We start from the raw sequence: 13,921 nt of genomic DNA on the forward strand, positions 1-13,921 counted from the left end.
TTTATTTATGAAAAACAGATACAATTATTAATCACGAAAACAAAAATAATTTTTACGCAAGTGCAATATCTTTCCAAAAATTTTTTTTCGTTTTATTATCTCTCGAACAACTCTGAATTCTTGGCTTTAATTTGATATATCGATCATCTGAATCGCTCTAGCAGTTCAAATGTTATGAATTTTTGAAAATAGGAAAAAGGGGAAGAAATTAATATTCCGAACTATCGGTTAACTCTAAAAAATTATAACTCAAAAAGAAAAAAAGAATATATCTAATTTTGAGTAAAAAATATAAATGTGTAAAAAAATCCTCAGTTTTCAAGAAAAAATATAGAAAAATATAGCGCCGTTGGTCCCGAAACCATGTAAACTATAAAAACGGATACAATCAAGAATTACGAAAACAAAATTCAAATTTCTTGGAAGTTTGATATTTTTCCAATAAGACTAGCTAATTTACTTCAATTTGATGTATCGATCATCTGAATCGGCTTAGTGGTTCAAAAGTTATGAGTTTTTGATAAAAGTCATTTTGGGAAAAAGTGAAAAAACTGAATCACCCAAAAAAATAATAATACAGGTTCAATGTTTTACCATAACGAAAACAAGCTACCAATTTTCGAAAAATCTGAAAACCAATATATCAGTTTGGCATGGAATGGCTGAAGTAATACTGCAATAGTTCAAAAATTTCAAAGTTCGCGTTTTTCTTGTTGTTTTTCATGTCTTTTAGTGCGGCCATAATAATAATTAGAATTACTGCATTTGGATTGATGCTAGAAAATATCATTAACTTCCTTGAATAGTGGATGTGATATAATTCACTTTATATATGTATATGTATTAATAAATGTTTTCAAACGAATACATTTGTCAAACAAACTGCAAAACTAAATACTTTTATACTGTGCCTTAATTTTTTGAGTTTAACGTTCAAAGACCCTTCAATAAAAATGGCATTGGAACAACATAGTAAAACTGACATTCAATTATGACAGATGATTGCTTTTTGATTGGCGCGTGCTCCAACTGGTGAACCGCCAACTAGAAGGCACTCCAATAAACGCCAATAAGCAAATGGTACTATAAAACTGTGAAAAATATATATAAAAAATATACAATCTAAGACTCTTTTTGTCGTTTATGAGTTTGTTTTGTCTAAGTTACTGCTTGACATGTTTGCGGATAACGGAAAGATATGATATGTTGGTTTGAAAGTTAAGAATTGGAAAAAAATATAAAATTCATGTGAATGGAGACAACTTTTGTGTACAGCACATGCCACTAGGGCCTTTTGCTGATTAAGTAAGTAACATTTCTTACAAAACGTCATAACTTTACAGTCGATTTCAAAAATCGTCATATCAAATGAAATCTTATTCTTTTATGAATCAACTTTAATCTGTCATTTAATCTGTCACAAACTCAAAAATTAAATACTACAGAAAAACATTGATTATAACGCTTACAGAATTTGCGACTTAATTTTCCACAATTCACTCTTTCACACCAAATTTTTATCTTGTCGCAATTTTAAACCTCTCAAATTGAATTGTTAAAATGATAGGTCAAAGAATGAAAAGCAGGAGAAATTAACAAATAATGGAGGGTAAATAATAAAGCAATATTAATCACGGATTTTTAATAACCATCTCAGAAAAATATTGAAAAAAAACATTCCTTTTTTAACTTCTCTTTCAAATTTTGATAAAATTGCACTGAATAGTTAAATAAGAGCAATATTAATATTTGAATAAACTTATGTAACTATAAACATGTTTATATAAACCTTCCCATCTTCTCATTCTTCATTAAAGACCTTGCGTCAAGACAGCTAGAAATCCATACACTCTCAAATCAAGTGTGCCTGAAAAAATTATATTCTTCACGTAAAGAAGCGATGAAAATGTGGACACTTTTTAGTCAGTGAATTGTATGGAGTTCCACTGCTGTGGTTATAGCTTAGCCTCAAATACATTCCCAGCTGTATTTGACAATTAGAGGCGAATGAACTGCAAAGTTTAAAGCCTCTTAAAAACAAAGAAAGAAAAGACGGGTGGGTAATGTCGGGGACATAACCGGAGTGACGTAGGACTATACAAAGGGGACAGCTTTTGCTAAATATATATTTTAAATATATTGTTTTATTTTCTTCTGCTACGTGAATACCTACCTATCTACCTGAAAAATGGATTAGTTTACTGTTTACTCTTCATGAACATGTTGGGGGTTCTGCAAAGCACCTTTGGTGTTGTGTTTTTGCGTTTTTTTTTTACAAACTTTCTCATTTTTTTCTCGCTGTCTTATAGTTAATTCTTGATTTTTTTCCGAAGGCTTTGTATTTATTAAATGTTCAACGCCGGGCATTTTTCGGCGTATACACATATCGTACAATCAAAATGATGGCTGTGATAGGGGATGCATAGGTGGTCATCAGCTCATTCACTATCATATATTTCACTATTGAGCACATTACCGTATCTTAAACTGTGGTTTCGGAGACGAATGAATTGTAAGATTTGTAGTCTCCGCAAACAAAGTAAATAAAAATGAAAAAGAACTGAGGTTTTGGAGACGAACTCTACGATCTGTTGAGAAATAAACGAGCTATAAGCGTTCTGAAAAACCAACAGTAAATACATGGACGAATGACCTTCGGTTTAAAGCCCTTTAAAATAAGAACAGAGCAGCAGGAAATACATAGAGACGAATGAACTGCAAAGTTCAAAGCCTCTTAAAAACAAAGAAAGAAGAATAAGGAAATACATAGCTCATCATGTTGCTCCTTAGTTATTTTTCTATACAATGCAGATGTAACGTCATTCATTTTTCAACACCAGTTATCAACCAAAGAAAGCAGTTCTTGCTACAGAGAAAATTCGTTAATGCCATCCTGCATACAATGTGTTGTAATTTGAAGCCATTTTTAATTCGGAAACCATGCATGGGTTTGTGAAAACTGAATGATCAATTTAAAAGACCCCAACCACCAATAAGTTCAAGAACAAGATAAACAAAATAAATCAGTTTATATTATATGTCATATTATGTCTCCTTAGAATGCATTGGTATTGTGAAAAAGTTTCAATAACTCTTCTTTGAAAGGTTTAATGGCCCTGAAAAGTGCCGTGTTTTACGGTGGCTAGTTTTGCCACCAAAGCAGTCTGTATAAACAAACTTTTGACGTAGGACTACGTCTTTCATTTCTATACCGGGGTGTAAAATCAAAGTTTCGAAAACGAAAGCGTTACGCCGGAGACCGAGATTTTGAGCGTTAATAGCTCTTAAACAACTGAACGAAATGGTACGATAAACACTTCATTCGAAAGATAAAAGGTCTACGCGTCATATACTTGTTACTTTTTCATCCAAAAACTTGTTTCAATAGTCTTAAAATTGCTTTCAAAACAGGCTATTGAAATCACCAATCGGTATATAAGCGAGCGCTGCTCGTAAACCCCCTCAGTTATGATTGAACAGCGATTGGAGCATGTTGTCGCTGCACCTAAGGCCAGAAGGGAATCCATCAGGAGGAGAGTGATGCCACGGTTCCGCTTGAAACATCGGCCGCAACACACAGATATACACGCGCGGAATTCTCGTTGTTGAAAAATAATCTGCCAGTTCCCCTGGGAATTGAAAAATACATTCATGCGAAAGAGTTTATTTTAATGTTTTCTATCCATATAACACTGCAACCAAATACATTTGGTTTTGTGATTTTTCAATCAATCGCAATTAATAGGAAAGCTTCTGAATATTTTTTTTCCCATCAGTGGAAAACTTTCGTATCCAATATTGGATGCGTAACATGAAAAACGTGAAACATCATCGCTAAAATCAAGTCATTTTCGAGCGATTATTTGCTTTCTACTCATATAATGCTGCGACCAAATACATTTCGTTTTGGATTTTTTCAATCAAGTGCGATCAACCTAAGACCCCGTCTTTCGGCAATTTATTAGAGGTGCAATGAATCTTTAGGAATTCCCGCTCTACGCGCACTGGCAAACAATGTTTACTCAACAATTTCTCAAACGAGAAATGGGTGTTGTGAGAAAAGATTAGCGAACGCGAAAACGACAAACGGGAGAAAGATATGTTTGGAGGTTGAAGGAAATTGGCAGGAAACTTCTTCATTCTATCATTCAAATAATGTGATTCATACCACTTCGTTTTACCAGAAAGAGTTTCTTAATGCTCAAAGGAGGAATTGAGTCCTCCGAGGAAATTACCCAGCGCAAATTAGAGTCGACTATCGATTGCGGCATTCGTACACAAATAATTTTATAATGCAGTTTCACCAAAGTGATTTCTTCGAATATATTCACTACATCATGTCATATATTTCATATTCTTCATTATGAAATCCATATCCATGGCACCTATCGGTATCGAATTATCATCGACACCACGATTTTCGCTAAATGCTCCTTTCAGTTCGGCCTGTAAAAAACTTTTCTGAACTCTAATCCATTAAATTGGGAGCCCTGAAAAGGGCCGTTGATTATATGCTAAGTTAATATAGCACGCTCTCCTCGGATACGATGGGCCAGCTGGATGTCCTTGGGCATGATGTGACGCGTTTTGCATGGATAACACACAAATTGGTATCTTCGAATAAGCCTCCTGCAGCGTCATAACTGCGGAACTTTGGAAGCGCAAGTCGGTTTTGAAGTCCTGAGCAATTCCACGATCCAAATGCTGCAAAGGTAGCTGCGGATCACCAATTCGGTCGACTTCTGATAGCGACGAATTTCACGCAAAGTTCCCGGTCGATAGCGATGCATCATCGGCCCTTTTCAGGGCTCCAAATTTGATGGATTAGAGTTTAGAAAAGTTTTTTGCAGGCCAAACTGAAACGAGAATTTTCGTTTGGATGCCATACAGCATCGAGAAAATTCCGGAAAGATCTAATCGTTGCTGAAAAATAATCTGCCAGTTCCCTGGGAATTGAAGAATACATCCATGCGAAAGAGTTTATTTTAATGTTTTCTAATTATATGGCGAACACAGCGACCAAATACATTTGATTTCGTAATTTTTCAATCAAGTGTAATTAGCTGGAAAGCTTCTGAAGATTATTCTTTCCCATCAGTAGGATATTTTCGTATCCAATATTGGATGCATAACATGAAAAACGGAAAATGTTTCGTATCGCGAAAATTATATAATTTTCAATCGATTATTGCTCAGTCGCCGAAATTTTCATACTCAGAGTTCATTCTCCTCTAGTTTGCCTTCCAAATTGCCATCGTAAACCACACCTCTCGATTCAATCACACACGAAAAGCATACTGAAATGATATTCTGGTGGTGAAACCGATTCATTTTTCGTGAGGCGTCGTGCACAAATTACAAATTACAAAATTAGGGGGGAGGGGGTAGATGTTGCGTTACTTTCTGTTGATTAGAGATAGGAAATTGCGTTACGAAGGGGGGGGGAGAGGTGGTTCAAAATTCGGATTTTTAGCGTTACGTAATTTGTGCACGACGCCTGAGGACATCGACAAGACAAAATCGTTACTGAACGAGCTGAACGGCGAGGGATCGAGGGATTCATTACCTGGCCTGACCTGACCTGAAATGCAATCAGTTTGTTTTAACTATGAGGGAGCGCAGAAAAGCCGATGCTGATACTCTCGTGACCAAGAGAGTATCAGCATCGAAATACGGTTCCTCGGGAAGACATAGAAGCAGCCGCCACACACACACATACACGCGCGCAACTCTTTTCGTTTGCTGGTTATCGAGAGGAAACCTGGAAAAAAATGATCGTTGCTGAAAAATAATCTGCCAGTTTCCCTTGGAATTGAAAATTACATTCAAGCGAGTTTATTTTAATGTTTTCTATCCATATAATACTGCGACCACATACATTTGGCTTTGTGATTTGTCAATCAAGTGCAGTTAACAGGAAAGCTTCTGAAGATTATTCTTCAGAACAAGGTTTTTCGTATCCTATATTGGATGCATAAAACCTTGTGCCTCCAACGTATCGCTCTTGTTTACGAAGTCCCCCAAATATTCATTTATTCATTCATTCAGAATGGATTTAGATTCAACTTCAAACAAATGATCTCTAAATCAACGATAGTCCTACGTCACCCTTGCGGTTATACCATAGATATAACCCACTTCCTGTTTTTCCTTCTTCTACCTGCTTCCGTTTTGCGATTGCGTTTGCCACTCGCTGAAACTAGTTGTTGCCACCGAACCGAATGTGCTCAACTCGAGCACTCCGGCGGCCGAAATTCTATAACCGCTATTAGGTATACTGGTGCTCCGGCACCAATCCGTTGATGCGATGTGATGTGAAACGATGCCACACAACCACACTGATTTACGGTTTGAAAGAGAATGATATATATTTCAGCGGATCCGCGCCTTTTGTACTCTAGCGGTACACACTCACAGGATAGAGACAAATCAGCAGACTAAGCCAAAGGGGCGAGTCCAACGAGACGAACGAAAGAGCGTTAAAAGGCAGCGATGGCAAAAAAATACATTCATTACGATTTGTTCGCTCGTTGGATTCACATGCAGGCTAAAAAGGGTCCTTTTCCGGATCACAAAATTATCTTTAATCTAAAGAGTTTATTGTTTTGTTATCACTCGATATCCCCATCTTGTTCGGCTAAACCTTCCTGTTTAGCGATTGCGTTTGCCACTCGCCACAGCTTTCACAGTTGGAAAATTTCTTCCCATCCAGCTTGTGACATGTTGTACAGTAAATTACATTTAATGCGACGTGCCGAAACACCACTCAGTGTCGCATTGGAGGCGATTTGAAACCTGTAATTGAACATTTGCGATGACAGTGGTACAGTGTCGACTTTCGATGTGGGGTCATAATTTGGACCTCGAACTTTATGTTTACAAAAATGTCCAACTAAATATGTCGCATTACAGGTCCGTCCAATTAGCTGAATGTCGAGCTTAATGTAAATTACTGTACTTTCAATCTAGAAGCAATTTAAAAATTAATGAATATTGAATAATCGGGAAAGTCCCCAACCATAAATAAGCTCAGAACAACTGCCAAATTCACATACTCATCATATACTGGCAAACAAATTATGAAAAAATCAATTTGTGTTTTATTATTATTTTGGATATTTTTTTAGAAAGCATTGAACTGTATTTCGTAAACTCGATTGCGTTTACCACTCGCTGCAACTGCCTGTTGTTGTCTTGATGTCCACCGAACCGAATGTGTTCTGTTCTGAATGCGGGTTTTCTTATCGTCGCGAGCAGCTTTACCAGCCAACTCGATCACTTCGACGGCCGAAACTATATAACGCCGGCTAGGTGGACTGGTGCACTGGTACTAACGCGCTCGGCCTAGCTACCCTTGCGGGGAACTCCAGATCAACACGGTTCGAGCGGGATTTTGCCTTTCCCTTCACTTTTCCTCCTTTGCCTTAGGTTGGTTCGTTGAAGTGTTTTGATGCGAACCGATGTGGTGTACGGTTTGAATGAGAATGATCGTTACGGCAGCGGAGCGGGGATTTTTAAGCTGACTGGCTGGCTCGAGAATTGCGCATGTGTGAGACAGTGACCAATGTTTCGTTCATTTTTTTCTTTTTCCTTTCCAATGGTGCTTCATACTATTTCGCTGCTGCTCTGGTTGCCCGTTTTGGTCGGTACGATTTGAGGAGCACAAAATGGACCAATAAAAAATGGGCACATAGTGCATTTGGACAATGCTTGATATTTCACAATTATTCAATTATTTATCTCAAGAAAAATGAAATGTTATTCATTATGATAGATGCGTAGATATATTTCCTATCAATTGATGCCAAAACCATTGCAATCTATTGAGAAATGCTCGAGTTATAAGCGTTCCAAATCTTGCATTTTTTCCTACTTGTTCAGTGCCTAGATTTCCATTTCACCCCCTATATCTTCCGGTTAGACGTAGTCCTACGTCAAAAGAAAGAATTTGACAATGTGAAAGATAGGTCAGAACCTCACCTATCAGATTCTATAACAAACTTAAATTGGAACGTTTTTGCAATTGAGTTATTAACTAAAGAAAAAGTTGATGAAGAGAAATCGATCAAGTCACTTACACCCCTTGTATTCTAAGCCCCTCAAGTAGAGTTGTTTGCTCGTCACGTAAAGACATCCTTAGACTCTTTGCAGGTAGTGAAATGTAACGCCAGGAACTGCCGCATTGAACGAAGAAGAATGTGCACCCAAGTGCCTCGCGAAGCTGATTTATTTTTGATAAAATTTGAAATAAATTGTATCCATATAATAAATAACATTAGATGTTTTTGTTTTTCTCTCACGTTCTTACAGCTATGGATAAACATTTTAAAACACGGTTTTTCTCGAATGCTGACAAGTCTGATTCAGGCAACAATGAACAGTGTGCGATGCGCATATGACAGGATGGCGATCCGTCGGAATCATTTGAGACTCACATGTCGGCTCCAGCTTGCAAAGTTTCCTTAAATGCTTTCGTTCCGGACTTGGTAATCGTACCAATCTTATTGACCAGATCGGCGTTGGTCATTCCAATACCAGTATCGATGAAAGTCAGAGCCAGCATTGTTGTATTCATAACGAATTTTCTCGAGAGCATCCAAAGAGTTCAATCAATTCCGAAGAGATCATTTCACGCATATCAGCGAATTCAGCCTGGAAAGCAAAGGTTTCCACATCTCCAGTTGGTTCTGGCATCTGAAAAATTGAAAGTTTTAAACATTAAAATCATAACCAAAATTGCGCAATGCTTTACATTTTCAAATATAATATTTTACACTTCACATTGCAAGTTATCGATATTTAAGAAAAACCATATACATACCTTCGAGCCTTTTTGATCTATTTGTAAAACATTCAGAAATTTTACTACAAAAGTCTAGATCTATCAGCTAATGAAAACCGTTCACAAATTGTTGTTTTCGTTTTGGCCTTTGTCAAAGTAAGTGTCGTCACCTCCGGAGATGCCAGATGACTTTTTTGAAAGTCTGCAACGAAAATCTGGAATGTCGATGTGTATAAATATCTGCCAGCTACCCTTGTAACCACGAGAATCGCTGAAAAAAAGCGCGGAGAACTGACCCAACCCATAAAGAAAAGGAATACCATATCCCTGCAGTCTGCAACTGAAAATATAAGTCTACAACAGAATAGAGTTTGCAACAAGAATGAAATATCAGTAAGATTGCGAGCATGTCTGCAAATTTGGCATCCTTGTATTGATGAAAAACGTGAAAAACAAATTTCGAAATAATTCGAAGTCGAACGGATTGATAAATGTGCTTAATCGAAGTCGAACGGGTTACAAAATGCATCTTTTTGCTAATTTCAAACAGGAACGGGATTCGGAATGAGGGTGGTAGTTATTTTTGTGTAAATCAACAACCGTTCACCGGTCTAGGGCCTAACGAATAAGAGATGTCCAGCTTCGTCTGTCTTGGGCAGCCGTTCTCTAGTCTCTTCGTACACCAACAGATTGTGCATCCTCTTCCAACGCGCACATCCACCGAGTGCGAGGCCTACCACGAAGTCGACGGCCTTTTCCTGGTTCTCTGCTGAAGATAGTTTTGGCGGCTCTCTCGTTAGGCATTCTGGTTACATTCCCAGCCCACTGCAGCCTGCCAGGCTGTATTACCTTCACTATATCAGCATGTTTGTATACCTGGTACAACTCGTGATTCATGCGTCTGCGCCACACTCCATCTTCCAATTTATCGCCAAGTGAGTGAGAGAGATGGTGAGTCTGCAAGTTATACTCCCGGAACTTGTCGAGGATCTGTCGCAGGGTGAAAATTTGATCCGTCGTAGAACGCCCCTGTCGGAACCCAGCCTGGTATTCGCCGACGAAGGATTCCTTTAGCGGTCTCAATCTGAAGAACAGGATACGGGAGAGCACTTTGTATGCGGAGTTGAGTAACGTAATGCCCCGATAGTTGCTACAATCGAGTCGATGGACCTTCTTGTAGATTGGGAATATGAGGCCTTCCAACCAGTTGTTCGGCATTTGTTCTTCCGCTTGTAGAAGTTCGACCGGGATACCATCCTTCCCAGCGGTCTTGCCTTTTTGACCTCCTCCTGTGTTAGTGGCTCCACAGCTTGCTCGTCATTCATAATCCTTATCCTGTTCCTGTTTTGCTCATCTTACTCTTCACCGTTCAATAGCGCATGAAAGTGCTCCTTCCACCTGGCTGCAACCATCGGTTTCTCAGTAAGCAGGTTGCCGTCCTTGTCATTACACATCACCGGCGCAGGGAAATTTCTGCTTCTGACTCTGTTGACTGTTCTATAGAAGCTCCACACGTCGTTTTTCGCAAAGTTGTCTTCTGCGCTGGCGAGCACCTGCTCCTCGTACTCGCGCTTCTTCCGAATTCCGACTTCCGGTAGACTCTTTTTCTGGCAGCTGTTGCCTCCCTGTATCTCTTTCGTCTGTCGCTCCTTGACACTCGGCATCAAACCAGCCGTAATACTGTCTTCCCCGCATCGTAGCTACCACCTCTCTCAGTCGTTTCAAGGGCTCCGTGAATAATACTGCACAGCCCATTTCTATCCTGTTCCTCGTGCTATTCTGCGATCCGTTGATCCAGCTCTCTGCCACGCCATCAGCTTTCAACCGCTGTATGTTGAACCGCATCGTCCTCGGTTATCTACGGACCTCCACCGGATTACTCTTTTTTCTGTTTTCCCAGCACCACGAAACCAACGCCCCACTCGGCTGCTTTGCCGGCACTGTAGTAGATCTGGTACTTGAAAGAAGTGTCTGCCGCTGTAATTCTCGAGCAAGCAAGCCCACTCGTGCCGGTTCATTGGGAGATCTGACGTTACATGTACCTTACTTCCAAACGTTTACCTTCTTCGTGTTCCGTGTTCGTTGCCTAGGTCTTTGCCGATTAATCCGTTCCGCATTTCTAATTTCGTTGTTCGTGGTTAGGATGGGTTTCGGTATGCTTCCTTACCAGGGTCGCGATACCAACATCCTGCTGATGGGGCTGCCATCTTAGATGTAGCTGGCGGGACACAGCATTTCATTCTCAGCCGCTCGCTCCGAAACAGACGCTGTTTGGGCCCACAACTACAATTCAGATGCACCGATTTTTTTGGGCTGAGACGCTTATGGCGGCGTCAACTCGCCTTTTAGGAGTCGTTAGGGGAGAGCCAAAATCCGCTCGCAGCAAAAATAGTTATTAACATTAACTTTATTTCATAAAAACCTGATCTGTTTTCTGATTTGGCACCCTTAATGGAAGACGTAGTTCTACGTCAAAAATATGAGTCAGTCAAAAGCAGATAATAGAAATTAATTCTGTGGCGTCTCTTCCGCCTGTTCAAACTGTTCATAGAACAGGAAGCTCGAGTAGACCGCGAGTAATCGGTTTTCTACCTTACTTACCTTAGATTTAGAAAATATTTATGTATAGTAACAAAAATATAATTAAGAATTCGGCTCCTTTAAACTTATGTAACTGAGCCTGTAAAAATAAACGAATTTAATAGAATAGAACAGGAAGCCACACTCAGAAAAGAATCGAATTCTTTTTAATTATTATTTCACATTTGTAGTATGGATGAGAATTTTTTTATCTTCGCTTATTTTTTGACGACCTATTCCCGTCACTTCAGTGCCCAATCACCGACAGGGAGACGACTCCACATGTATTCTACCTATCAGACTTAACAACTCATGAGTCGGGGTAACAGCTTTACTTCCCTTTCGAAGGAAGTGATGAAAACTTTTTTTTCGCTCCACAACTACAATTATCTCCGTAAACAAATTTAATCCAACTCGCAAAACTTCTTTACGCTTGGCAAGGTAAATTTGTTAACGGATCATTGTCCGAAATCATTTTTACGTATGTTTCATCGACCATCAAAATGCATCCTTTGCACTCAGTCAACACTTGCTCGTACAGCTTCCTAGCACGAATTTTATCAACCAGGTTCTATTTCAGCGTCCTGTTGGGGTGTTTGCTGGCATCAGTCTTCAGAATGCAACTCGGTGCTGATGCGCAACAAGATTTTTGTACCCAGTTGAGCTCCCACTCCTTGCGCACACATGCGCTCTGGCGAATGAGCACGCTCCGAAACACAGATGAAATGTTTGGTTATCAGCGCCGTGGGCGCAAGCCCAGTTTTAAGCTGAGTTTACGCTGAAATTCGCGCCGTGCTTACGCGCCGTGCTGCGCGCTTGAATCTGGATTTGAGCGCGCACTGATGAAAATTAAACTCAAGCGCAGCGCTGCGTTTGTTTTCTGAAGACTGACTGGCATTATACCACCGCACGCAGTCTCGCATACGAATTCGCCAAACTGTACTGTGACTCGCCGCAAACTTTTTCGCCTAATCCCGCGAGGAGAGCCCAGGATGGTTGTGAATTGCTTGAATCATCTTTGCTCGTAGTTTCCGTTCATATATTCCACCTCTACGCCTGATTGGTTTCGCCCGATTCAACAGTGGCGTCGACAGGGGCGGTGCGGAGGGGGCGGACCGCCCCCGGATGCACGTTTTTAGGGGTGCAAAATGAACCGAATTTATATGAAGAAATTGGATAAATATGATTTCTGACGGGGGTGGGGGTGCAAATCAACTTTTCCGCCTCGCGTGCAGCTTCGGGTTTAATTTTCACTACTAAATTGGTGATCTAACGCAAAACGTAAACGATCGGTGAGACATCTGGATTTTGTTTTTGAACTAAGAAAATGATGCTAATGTAACCTAAAACTCAAAAACAAATCACGTATATTTTACTTCCGGGCTTTCCAAGGTAGTTCTCACATGCAGGAATCGAATAAATAACATGTTATATATAAAATTACGCAGAATTAAATTTCTTACAAACTCATCGCAATCAAATAATCTTTTATGATTATAACATTGTAATTCATGGAAAGAACTACAAACCTTCCAAAAGCTCACATGGCAAAATTTAAAACTATCATCACCTCACCGCAGCGCCGCCTAGGTGTGGATTTGTACGTTAGATCGCCAATAAACCATTCGGATCAAAACGCTTTCAATAATTTCTCGATGTGACAACTAGGGGCGCTACAGTGAATAAAAATAAGCGACAAAATTCTAACAACGAATAATAATTCTAAAACACACTTTATGAAGCGATCACTACTACTAGTGCGCTGCCTTTTGTACAAATGATATATGATAATCGAAATTTATGCTGAACGAACCAGGGGTATGACTAAAACGTCAAATTCCTTATATTGCCAGTGTACCAATATTGCTGCGGTTCACTGACATTTTGGTTCTGTCAATCACTGTTGTTTACAATTCGGTCCGGTTATATAATCGAATAGTGGCTAGCTTTAAACTCCATGTTAAATGTAAATACCTCCATGTGGAACCGAAATATGAAAATCGCTCATGCAGTCAGAAATAAAGCATACTATCTCCGTGATTTCAACGATTTCAATCCTCGCCAATGATATGTTGGTAAACAAATGACGCTATATTGATTTTGATTTTGGGTAGCCTATATTCAATTCATGTCTAACCCCTGGAACGAACATGATGGAAACAATATAAAACACACACACACACACCATTGTTGATTGAACAGGTCGCGTTTGACAACTCAAGAGAGAACTCTAACGCAATAATTGGTAAAATTCATCATGTGAATTCCGTTTATCGAACAATTCACTTTCCTGGGTATCCACCTTTGCGAGGGAATCCGCTTTTTTTATTGCCAGAAAAAGAGCGATGCGAGGAGACCCGTACAAAGGATATCTTAAAGGATCCTTCAATCAGTACATTCATCCCCTCCCTCATTTTTGAGAAGTGTTCCTACTGGGTTTCATCGACCCAAGAGCCTCTATCGAACTGAGACTATCCGAAAAGATGAAATAATGAACTGCAGACTTGTCGGAAATCATCCCCAATGATACTGGATTTGTGATATGTATAACTTTTGGTG

Source organism: Toxorhynchites rutilus, chromosome 2 (genome assembly GCF_029784135.1).
Source record: "Toxorhynchites rutilus septentrionalis strain SRP chromosome 2, ASM2978413v1, whole genome shotgun sequence".
NCBI lineage: Eukaryota > Metazoa > Arthropoda > Insecta > Diptera > Culicidae > Toxorhynchites > Toxorhynchites rutilus.